Genomic DNA, 13,133 nt, shown 5'->3' on the forward strand with positions numbered 1-13,133 from the left:
TAATTTATTTGCTTGATTTTATTATGAATCTATAGTTAATCAGTGTCCATTGTGGATATATTTGAAAACTACTGCAATAATTTATTTATAGTCCTGACGAGACAGGTTGTACTCAGGATAATGTAGAGAAAAAGAGAAGAGCATAATCCAGAACCTCGCTTCGAACCCCTTTCAGCTGATGTTAGGCTTCCTCCTCGCCCTTTTCACCATGTTGACCCTTCGCCAAGCTTTCTCGGTCCCGAGAGGTTCCTGTTAATGTTTACTGCAGCTTTGGGTGCACGCAGTTCCTTCTCTTCTTGGTGGCGTTTCTTAAGTCTGAGTTTAGAAATGGCTGTCAGAGTTTCCTACTTATTAACTATCTTTTATGGAATCACACTTATTTTTCTATAAATACACAAAGGTAGTAGTATATAACAATTCCTTCTTTGTATTATAAATAAGAATTCATAAAGTGGATCTTCCCTGTTAGCTTTTCAACTTTTGATTTTTTAGATTTTCCTCTAATAGAGTAGATGTTCTTTGAGTATACATACCTTTATTAATAATATTGTCTTAGCATAAATATAGTAGATGTTCCAGCTGTGTTTCTTGAAAAATAGTTATATTTATGCAATGGCCAATTGGTTGTTTTCTAACCAAGGCTTAATAAATTATTTCTAATACATTGAGTAATTTAGAGCACCTAGAACTTTCCAAACCCAAAGCCTAGATCTTTTGCTGAAAACTTAAAGCAGTAAAAGATATTCATGACAAAGAGATGAATCTAGAAATATCAGGTGGTTATGATGTGTTCGAAGGATTTATTAATGCCTGTTCAACACTGTGAGTTTTTTTCTTTGAGGACTATCTTAGCTGCAAGGCATCGGTGTTAGTGATCATATTTGGAACATCATATGCATCTTTTCATTGTTCAACGATGTCTCAATAATGGGTGTTTCCAGATCACTTGTTTTACGTCTTAGTCTCCACTGTGATTAATTTTAGCATGTTCAATCTACAGCACAGTATTTCTTCAACTTATACAGTTGAAAGAAAATTCAAATGGGATTTTACGGTTTCATTTTGCGTTTAAAACAGGTTTCAATATTCAGTAAGAAGCATATTTAGTATTTTATTTCTCATATCTCATATCTTCAAGTTTTTGGTATTACATCCAAATTGTGACACCACTATGTAACCCAATTGCCAATTTGTCTGTTGCAAAGTTCATGAACTGAGTATTAGTAAAACATTTTTTTCTAGTACACACTCAAGAAGTCTCTAAGAAGTATTCCAAAAGTCTGCTTAGTAATAACATTTTATTGTCATTTTAATGCCAGTTCATGCACATTTTTTACTACAGTGCTAAATTATATATTCCAGTTCATTCAGAGGTTTAAACATTATATATTCCAGATTGTGATTCACACTGTGCTGCAAACAGCATTATGCCTAGTGCAGCTGTCATAATGGAAGTATTATAAAGTGTTGTACAGATATAAATATAAACTTGAACTCTGCAAAATTCACAGAAATTAAGGATGAGCAAGGAGAAAGTTAATATTAAAAGTTTTGCTATAAGACAGTCTTTCTACATATATACTAGATATACTAACATATATGTATAGAGATTTACATACATTCATCAGCCTGTTGCATGTTTCATTCATTCATGCATTGAATGCCAACTAGCAGTGGATAAAACAGATACCTCCCCACATGCTGCTTATATGCTACTGGAAGGAGATAGACCTTAAATAAATAAACATATAAACACATGAAATGTCAAATACTGATAAATACTAAGAAAGCTAGTAAAACAGCAAGGATGACAGAGATTTCTGGATATGGGATGGGAAGATTGTCTTATTTTGTACGATAGTAAGGAAGGGCTCTTATATAAGGACGTTTTTGGGCAGAGGCTTGATGAATTAATAGATATGAGTTAAGCAGATAGCTGTAGAGTATTCCATCTCAGCAAAGATATCAAAGGAATATATGTGTGTATATCGATCTGTATATATGAAAATAAATAGGCATATGTAACAACCTGTATCATGTTAAGCTAATTGTCTGATGTCTTCAACTATATCTGCCTCACGCATGTCTGCAACTCTCATCCATTAACAGAAGGATCATTCTAGCCTCCTGCCCTTGCTTTTATGTAAATTCCTTCCCCAATAGAGAGAAACCTGGTTCTTACCTAATTCACTATCCTTTTGCTTCATTTTTCGATTCCAGTACATACGTATAGAAGCATCAGAATTATTAACCAATATAATACCCTCATGGGAAGAACTTTATTAGCTAGCATTCAGAAGTTCCTTGGAAGTTCCTTTTGCCTTTATTCTTACAAGTGCTTCATTTCCAAATTTTTCTAGTTCAGCACTTCACTCTGCCAGCCTTCACTGAGGTTGGTTTATATGTTTATAAATGACAAATGATGTTTAGTATATTTTTATATGGTTTTTGCCATCTGTATATCTTCTTTTGGCGTGGTATGCCTTCAGATCTTTTGCACATTTTATCATTTGGTTGTTTATTTTTATATTGTTTTAAATGTTCTTTGTATATTTTGGATATAATCCTTTTTGAGATCAGTGTTATGCAAATATTTTCTCTGCTCCTTTGATTCTCTTAACTGTGTCTTTGATCAAATCCAATTTACTATTTTTTTTTAATAAACCATGTTTTTGGTGTTATTTCTAAAACGCATATCCGATTCCAAGGCCACAGCTTTTTTTCCTATGTTTTCTTGTAGAAAGTTTATCATTTTAATTTTACAATTAGACCTCTGATTCATTTTGAGTTAATTCTTGTATAAGGTACAGATGTTGTTTGGATTATTCATTTGTTTTTGTAAGTGGAAGTTCAATAGTTTTAGCACTGGTTTCCATTTAAAAAATCTTTATTAAATCACCTTTGCATCTATGTCAAAAAAGTGAACTCTATTTGTGTGAATCTAATTCTACCAATCTATTTTCTGTCCTTATGCTAACATCGCACTGTCATGATTATTTCAGTAAGTCGTGTTGCACAACTTTGTTCTTTTTTCTCAAAATTGTTGTAGGTGCCCTAGTTCCTTTGTATTTCAATATGAACCTTAAAATCAAGTTATTAATATCTATAAAAACGCTCGCTTGAATTTTGAAGTCGCATTGAAATTATATATTTATAATGTGAAAAATAAACATCTTAACATTAATTCTCTCAAACCAGTAATCAGTATGTCTCTCCGGTTATTTACATTCTTTAATTTTTTCACTGTTTTGTATTTTTCAGGATGTAGTTAGTTCCTTTACATATTTCACTGGGTTTTTACCAATGTACTTCAATTTTTCTGTCACTGTTTTGCTGTAAATAATATTTTCAAAGGTCAAATTCCAATTACTTATTGATGTATAAAGTAATACAAATGAGTTTTGTATAGTGACTTTTTTTAAACATAATTATTAGTTGTTTTTTGGGGGGTGGTTTTTTTGGGGGGGGGAATTTTTAGACATAAAGCCATGTTGTTTCTGAATAGAGACAGTTTATTTTCTTCTCTGTAATCTGCGTTGTTTTTATTTTACTTGCCTTATTGCACTGGCTAAGTCTCCAAGTACAATGATGAGTTGAAGCAGTCAGAGAGGACATCTTTGCCCTGTTACATATATTAGAAGGATCACTTTCAGTCTCTCACCATTAAGTATAATATCAGCAATATGTTTTCCACAGGTAGCATTTATTAAGTTAAAAAAGTCTCCTTATATTCCTAATATGCTGAGAAATTTTTATCAAATTATCATTGAATCTAGTTAAATATTTTTCTGCCTTTGTCAATATTAAATGATTATCAAAATCTAATATGGTTTTATGGTAAACCACTTTGATAAATTTTTGAATGTGAGCCAGCCTTATGGTCATGGGATGGACTCTATGTCATCATAATGTGTTTTCATTTTTCTCTTAGTAGTTCCATTTTGCTCATATTTTGCTGAGAATTTTGTGTCTTTGTTCAGGAGAGGTATAAATCTGTAGTTTTCTTTTACATATACATATCTTTGTTAGGTTTTGTTATTATGCTAACACTGAATTCAGAAAATGAGTCAGAAAACATTTCCCTTTATCTTCAACATAGATTATGTATAATTGGCATAATTTTCTCCTTAAATATTTGGTGGAATACACAAGTGAAATCATCTAGATGTGTTTCTTTTCAAAACTTGAACTAACAGGGTTTGGCTGTTAAAACCTTGCCACACCAAGGATGGCAAGTACTCCAATATTGAGAAAGGAAGGCTTCTTATCTATCCAGTGGATTTCATAAGTGATTGGTGACTTCACTATGTGTCCCCGCCTCCCTTTTCACAATTGAGTCATTATTGCAGTTACCCTATACTTCAGGGGGAAGGTGGTAGTTAGGGGCGAATATCTTCTCCTGTTGATGTATGTCAAAAAGAGATCAACATGATTAAAGTGGAGTCAAATTTCGTAGAGAGTGATAAGATACCAATTATAATGCCATATGTGATGCCAGTTGCCTCACTCTCAGCTGATATAGGATGCACACATGCATGGCATAGCCATTCTGAAAAAGCTGGGGAGAAATCAATTATTAAAGTATTGAAAACTCCATAATTCTGTTAAAAATGTTCGGGTGTTTACAGTCAATACCAATCTTGCTATGCCAGTTATGGCTACTTTAAACTGAATATAGGTAGTTTCCACTTTTATAGCTGTTTTAATGCAGTAGATACTTTTAAGTTCTATGTCTGTGTACAATGAGGTGTAGAGTTTGAAGACCAGGACTCAAGTCTCAGTTTTGTTACTAATGCACAAATAAACTTGGGCAAGCTAATCTAAATTAAATTACTTTATCAAAAACAATTAGATAATACTACCTAACTTCTTAGATTTTATTTTAAGGATTAGTCCATCTAAAATCTTTTCCAGATCTTTGCTATAAAAAACATGAGTTGCTGGAGACCCCCTTTGGAAAAGGATGAAGCATTGCATATTCTTGGTCTCACTTGGTCCCACAGTGGACACTTGCCAGAAAAAAGGCTTTGACAATCCCTACCCCAAATAAGCATGTTTGAACTTATTAACAACATTTTTTTTTTAAGTGAGAATACATGAGCCCTTAAGGTAAATTTGTTGAAGCCATGAATGAGTCAATGCTTTCTTTCCATGGAACTCATTAAGACCTCTACTGATTGCTGATCCATAAACACCATCCAAACAACCTGTTGACAAAGTTGAGTTTATTGCTTGCTACAAAGGGACACCATCACTCTGACAGAATCTTAGTACCCCAGAGGAGGGGGCCAAGAAGAGCTAAACAGTACACACACAGGCTCAGTATGATAAACTAATATCTCATCTTTCCATTGCTGTCATGCTGTGTATAAATATACTTTGTATTATAAAATAGTTGTAAAGTGAATGACCTAGCTCTTGACTTTCTATTATGCTAACTTTTACAACTCTCCATTCTAGGGAATATATGCATGATGGGAAAAAAATTGATTCAATTGTTCAACAATAACACATTCAGTCCATTACTTTCTTATTTTTCAATCCATTATAATTTCAAAGACTTTTTACAATTAAAAATAAAGCATTGATGTAAAATTCGAAGGTTATATTTTGTAGCAAATTTATTATAGAACTCAAGAAAATAAGTTTGGTACTTTACCTATCAATTTCCTCAAGGCCTGGCTAATTTATATTCTTGAAAAAAGTATAAATGCAATATCCCTATTACTGACTGAAGAACATAATAGTAATTTTAAATTTTGCAGCACCGTAATGTTGGTCACACATTTAGCTTTATGTTTCTGGAGGCAGAGGGTTTTGCTGCTTTGGATGGTACACTTTCGGCTCTGGTGGCTCATCCTCCCTACACTGAGTTTCCTGAGGATGAGGTTCTGAACCATCATGTCAGTCATCTCCCAGTGGGTTTTCTCCACTCTCACATGTCCAATTTTCTTTATGAGTTCATTGTGAAAGGCCTTTTATCTCACCTGTTTCAGAAAATGCTTCTAGAACACCTATCAGAATTTTCAATGCATTTATTACTTTCCATTAAGTCACTTTATATCCACATGAATGATGGTGAAGTGGCTAACGTCTTCTCTTACTGTCGAAATTGGAAATGCTAAAGTGAAGGGAAGCTCTACTTAGGCCAAAATGTATTGGCACTTGTTGTCATTCTCCAGCATGTTTCTTTCCAATAGGTTGGCAGGGTGTTACTGGAGAATTCTCTTCATAGAGTTCCACAGAAACTGAGCTTTATCATTAGCTGGGGTATACTGAATTTGCAGAACAAAATCAGTACCTGGGCTTAAAATGTCTCAGTGATTGTGACTGCTACAAGGCTTGGATTTTGTGCACTTATATCAAGATGTGTTTACTTTGCTCTCTATAAAAGAATTATTATTTTATATTCTCAAGCAAAATTGTAGTAAAAAATTTTACTTTTTTATTGCAGGTAAATTAATATTCCAAGATTGGAAAAATATCACATTCCATTATTTAAAGAATAATTATCTAAGCCACCTGTAACACTGAAGCAGAATTTCGGTTCCATCTTTTGAAAAAATCCTGTATGCTTTAAAATCTACAATGGATTTTATAAAAATATCACAGCATGGAAGTATCATGGTTACTTTATTAAAGCTAACAATTCATTGATTATTGGATAATAAATGGTAATATTTATTAAATAGAAAGAAAATGATAAACACCACTAAACATGATTTGAAATTTTAAAATTCTTAAATTAAAAAAAATATTATTTATTTTTTTACACTGGAGATTCAAGGCACACGAGTTCCAAATTGATTGTAAACATCTGAGATTTAAGAAATTCTATGGTACTGCAAAATATAATAACGAATAAATTAATGGTTGTAACATTTAGCTATGGTTTATCAAATACAGAGTAGAATAAATTCAAATTGAATCTAAAATATGATAGAAATAAGATTGTTTTAAGATTCCTTAATGACATATAATGCATTGAGATATGATAATGAGATTCTTTAAATGAAAATAATTGAATCTCTAAGGTTGCATAACTTGTTTTAGGATATAAAATCATCAGTGAAGGATGCAGTTTGAAATGATTATTGATCAGATCACCAGATACAAAGCATAATGAAGCATTTCACAGGCATTCAGGAAGAAAAACCACAGAAATGAGAGAAAAAAAATAATCTAAACACACAACTGTGCAAATAGGCTGCCCACCAAACTTAACAATGCCAGATTTAGAGAACTGATATTTCAGGGCAAAGAGTGTGAAGGTAAAATCCTTTTTGAAGATAAATTGCCTCTGATTAGAAAGACAAAGGATACAAAAACTATCAGGGACCTGGATGCATTTTATCTATGAACTCCTCCCATCCCCTTCCAAACTGTGCAAGTGTACAACACACACTAAAAATTCCCAGCACAGAAGGAATGGTTCAACATAAAGAACTAAGGAATTGAGAAGTTCTTGTAAGCCAAATTTGTGCTTGCTTATTATGCATTATAAAATAGAAATATGCATTGTGTATTATAAGTGTTTTTAAAATAATATTTTAATCATTTTACCACAATATCCTTATACTAGATTATCTTCAGTTCCTGAAGAATTAATTTATTATTTTTTTTAGTGCTCAAAATAGATGACCCAGCTCCCATTCCACAAACTATGACATATCTACACCACTACTGTCAAGGTTCTCAAAATTTGCTGCTGGAGGGGAAGATAATACAACAAATTATTACATAAAAGAATTCTCAGAGTCATGATTTTTCTAAATACTAGGAAGAGAGGCTCTTATCACAGGGAAAAAAATGGAGTCAACACTTTTTGTTGGCGTATGGAAAAGGGGCAATATTTCAAGTTTGGCTAAGGAAGAGAGATCATCTTTCTAATGTAAGTTAAAATAGAGGGACCTAAAGAACCCCTTGAGGCTGTTAGGTGGCTCTATTTTATTTGCTGTTAGGGATTTGAAAGCAATTCTAGTTATACAATTTTTTTTCCATTGATGCCTCTCCTATTTATTTCTCTGATTTATGTAGGAGAACCTGTGCCTGTAGGTATAAATTCAAATTCTGACTCTTTACTCAGGACAACTTAAATAAGTGCTCAACAAATTGCTTTGAAATTAATTAATATTGCAAGTGAATATCCCCCTGTATGCCATATTTATATAAAAAATTAGAAACTTTTAAAATCTGTATTATCCTATCTAATGTATACTTTAGATACTAAAAAAAAAAAATCCATTTTATATAAATGCAATTAATTTTTTAAATTCTATTGAAATATGATACAAACCTAGAAATAAATTAAATGAGACTCGATCCTCAAAGCATATCAAACTTATCTGGGTCAGCAAATTTTGTTAGGCTTCTCCAGAGAAACAAAACCAGTAGGAGATCCATTTTTGAAGACCCGGAAGCCAAGGTTATTGGTCAGTCCGAACCCCAAGGCTTGAGAACCAATGGGCTCTCAAAAGCCTGAGAAGAGGGGCGGGTGGTGCTGCTGGTGTAAGTCCCAGAGCCCAGAGGTCCAGGAACCAGGAGCTCTGATGTCCAAAGGAAGGAGGAGATGGACATTCCAGCTCAAGATTTGTATTAGAGTCTTCACTCTCGTGAGTTCATTTAACCATAGATATAGGAATTAGATTCTTCCAATGACAGTATCTTTGTTTAATTTCCTTATGACACATGAGGAAACCAGGTAAAATGAATTGTCCAAAACAAATTCTCGGCCAATGCCAGGTGCCAGGTTTTCTACCTGTTCCAAATCTTGCTCCGTCAAATCACTCTTAGTTTCTTGCTTTGGATTCCAGTGTCAAGGAAATCGAATCCTACGAAAGTGGTGAGATAACCAGACCTCCCCACCTGCATGTATCCAGACCAGCAAAAGAGGCACAGGGGTAAAAGTCTTTCTCTTCTTATTTTTTTAAACGAAGAGCATTTATTACCACCCGAATCCCACACTTATCTCTGACCTTACATCATTGGCTAGAACATGCTTAACTAGATATTCTTAGATGCAAGGAAGGCTTGGCAACTTATGGGTTAGACACATGGGATGAAAATGTCATGAGTGGCTTAAAAAAATTGTGATTCAGGCCTAGGGCTGTGCACTAAGCGAAGTCAAAGTTTTGACAGCAAAGAGGGAAATAGAAAGGACTTGCAGAAACAGCAAAGAACATCCATATACTTATTTTTCTTAAAATCTCAGCGCTAAGTATTAGATCCATTTATACAAGCTTTGTTTGCCAAGTGAAGTATCTGGACCTGTTTCTGTAAATCATATGTTTAAATTACATCCAAAAATGTTTTAAATATTACCTAAGTAATGTTTATTGCTATTATTATCTTGTTAAATATAATTCACATAAATATAATTTTCATAAGCTACGGAGACTATGGCTAGTGGAAAATTTGTTGAGTCAAAGTAATGTTTTACTTGTGAGGATGGCCAGTGATTTCTGGGATGGGTATTTTCGCCTTCGCCTTTTGCAGAATCAGGTATACATTGCATAGCAAATTTGATGAACAAATCCTTTAGTAATATCCAAATAAACTGCAAATACATACACGGCTAATACTGATATGGCAGTTTAATTCAATGCTAATTAGATTTATCTGTTTACTATACGGCTCACAAACATACCTTTTTGCCACTAGGAAAAAAATAAGAATCATGCCAAAATAACAATTATAATACTGAATAAGAAAAACCTGAAAATGGTTGTATGCTTTAAAAAAATTAGTCTTCCTTTAAGTGCTTCTGGTGCTTATGATGTGCATTTAAAAAGATAATTATTAGCATCATAAATTTATAAGATGTATTTCTAAGTAAGCATTTAATTACATCAGTTCAAGGACAATTTTAGGTTCCATATAATTGCGTATTATAGAGGTAAAAAATAGATTGCCTGCACAGATGAGGTGACATTTGAGCCAATGAGGGGACGGATGCTGAGTAGCGTGACATTTCTGCCTTCTGTTAAGATCAAAGTGACAACTATGTCCTTTCATCTGGATTTACAGGCTCTAGGTAGGTGAAGATCCTTAACATCTATGCATTATTTACACTGAAAAAAACCAAAGTGCCCATAAATAGATGATGAGATGACTCTGCCTGTTGATAAATGTTGCTGCACCCAAATTTGCTTTAAATGTCTTTAAAGTAAATTTACATTTGATTATTTCAAATTAATTTGTAATCAGAGAAAATGCACAGTCATTCCAAGTAACAGATCACCTTTCACAGTCTTATAGCACATTTATTGTTCATCACATGGCCCATATAGTTATTCAACAGATTCAGAGAAACTGGATATGAATCCACACACTAGAATTTCAGAGCTCTGTAAGCTTGAGAAGTTTATTTAACCTCTCGTAAACTCCCTTAAAAAAACTGGGTAAGGAACATAATATAAAATTTATTAAAACCACTGTAAGTGTACAGTATATCTCAGTGGCATTAAGTGCATTCACATTGCTGAACAATGATCACCAGCGTGCATCTCCAGACTTTTTGTGTAACTGAATTTTTACACCTGTTGAACAACAGCTTCCTATTTCTTCACCATCTCCCCTACCCCCAAAAAACCCTCTGGCAACCACTTTTCTTCTCCATCTCTATGAGTCTGACTATTTTAGAAACCTCATGTAAGTGGAATGACTCAGTATTTGTCTTTCTGTGACTGGAGTATGTTCCTTACTTAGCACAATGCTCTAGTTTTACCCACTGGAAAGGAAATTCTAAATAGGAATGAAATGTGTTTTAGAAAAAATAAAATGCCATGTATCTCCCATAGCTGATTTGTGGACTGAGAGTTGTGTGACTCTAAGTTCAGGGTGTGAATAATAGCTTGCATTTGTATAGGTACAAGAGGTGAAGAAGCATACACATGATGAATTTCTCTAAATGAATGTGTTACTTAAGCTATTTTAATGTATCACTTTATAGCAATTTTAAAATGAATTATGATTTCTGATTTGGTTCCTTGAAAGAGCTATTGCAGCTAGAAAAAAAGTCTCATAGGAAGTCAGTTGTGTGTGTGCCAACCAGCTTCCTATATTAAAACTTCAAAATCAAATGAATGATTTATGGCCTCTGGAAAAATGCCATTTTTAGGTTTCAGATGTCACTTACGCTTTTCTGTCCATTCAATTTGTTTCGTTCTTTTGTACTTAAATACATTATTCATCTTACCTCAACCTCTCATAAATATCATGGTTTTAAATCACTATTCCAAGTAGTTTCAGGACACCATGGAAATACCTTATAAGAAACTGATTTAAGGAAACTACTGAATTTGCTTAAAATTTTTATTGAAGAAATGATCTAGCAATAGATCTATTGGAGTTTTTGTCAGCACAGAGGCTTTAATAGGGAAAGGCATTGTTGATCAATCTAGGTTTATATGTATTTTACAAAAAAGCTAGAAGACTTTTTCCATTTTATTGCTTTAAAATATACTCACTTTTTCTACATGAAAGTAACTATTTTTATCAAAGTGAAGTCATCAGGGCTGTAAGTCCTCTTGGATATGGCTTCTTCGCTTCTCATAACCACTGCCTGTCATAATCATCCAGGCTTCTTCGATATCGGTATCTGCCTTCTTGCAGGCCAACCTTGTTCCCATCTGAAAGCCTTTGTTCGAGCTACTTCTTTAGCATCCAACACTTTGTCCCAGCTTTTGTATGAGTTATTTCTTCCTGCCAGTCAGGCTTCAGGTTAAAAGTATTTCTGTAGAGGCTTTCTCTGACAACCAGTCTAACACAGATTCTTCTGTTGCATGGTATATAAACTTCGTAGGGCTGTAAGCTTTGTGTGGTCAAATCTTTATATATCTCTTGAGTAAATAACTTGGAGTTGAATCACTGATTGTTTATGTGCATTTTTAACTTTATAAAAAACTTTCAAGCAGTATTTCCCAATTAATTGTACCATATTCATACCAACAGTGAATAAGAGGTCAAGTGTTCTGCTTTCTCAATAACACTTAATAAATTTCTTAAGTTTAGTGGGTATGCTTTATGTGGTGTGTGTGTGTGTGTGTGTGTGTGTATGTTAAGTGCTGCTAAAAGCTTTGTACATTTTTTTAAAGTCAGGTTGTTTATCTTATAATTGAACTCCAAGAATTATTTCTTTGTTTAAGATACAAGACCTTTGTTTGATGTGTATTTGGACAAATATTTTCTTGCATTCTGTCTCCTGCCTTTCCTTTTTGGTTTCACTGACTTTGGAGAGTAGACATTTGGTTAACTTTTGACTATGTCAAGTTTATCAGTCCTTTCATTGCTTGTGCTTTTGGCCTATTTTAGTTTTATTTAGATCTCTGATCTAGTTAGAGTTTTTCTCGTGTGTGTGTGTGTGTGTGTGTGTGTGTGTGCGCGCGCGCGGGCGCGCGTGAATAGTAAGAGAGAAGGATTTTGATACACTTTTTTATGTCTTTTTTTTTTAGCACTATTTGTGCATATTTGAGGGGCTTTTAAAAATAACTTCCTTTTCTGCTTAAAATAATTTGAATGAAATCTCCTGTCTTCAATAAGAACACAGCTCAATACATATGATTTATTAAAAAAAGAGTAAAGAGGCAGAAGGGGAAGACAAAGCAGTCAGGTCAGTCTTTACTTGGATGCTTTAAGTTTATCCTGAAAGACAGCGAGCCAGTGAAGAATTTTAAGGCAAGTGACATGGTCATAGTCACACTTGAAAGCACACACTGGCATCAGTGAGCAGTTATGATACATATGACTTGCTGTTATCTCATTTATAGCACTAAATATTTATTTGTTCCACAGTCTCAACCAAGAAATATTAAAAGCATTTAAAGAGCAGTTGAGGAACTGATGGGTATAAATGCATCCACTTATTCTGAGCATTCGTCATTGTCATGTTACTATGCTAAATACTCAGTAACTTAATTTAATGTACTCAAGTTATGAATATCCTAGGAGGTAAAACTGAGGGGAATAAATGCAGACATCTTTACTAAGAAAGTAAAAGTTAACCTTTTATATTTGTGATTGGTAAAATTTTGCTTTAATAACGAATAAACTATTAAGTATAGATCACGTACTATATACATTCATGTGAGTAAGTAAATACTCATGAGCAAGCCTGTGGTGTATGCACACACATA

Source organism: Pteropus medius, unplaced genomic scaffold, assembly GCF_902729225.1.
Source record: "Pteropus medius unplaced genomic scaffold, Ma_sr-lr_union100, whole genome shotgun sequence".
Taxonomy (NCBI): Eukaryota; Metazoa; Chordata; class Mammalia; order Chiroptera; family Pteropodidae; genus Pteropus; species Pteropus medius.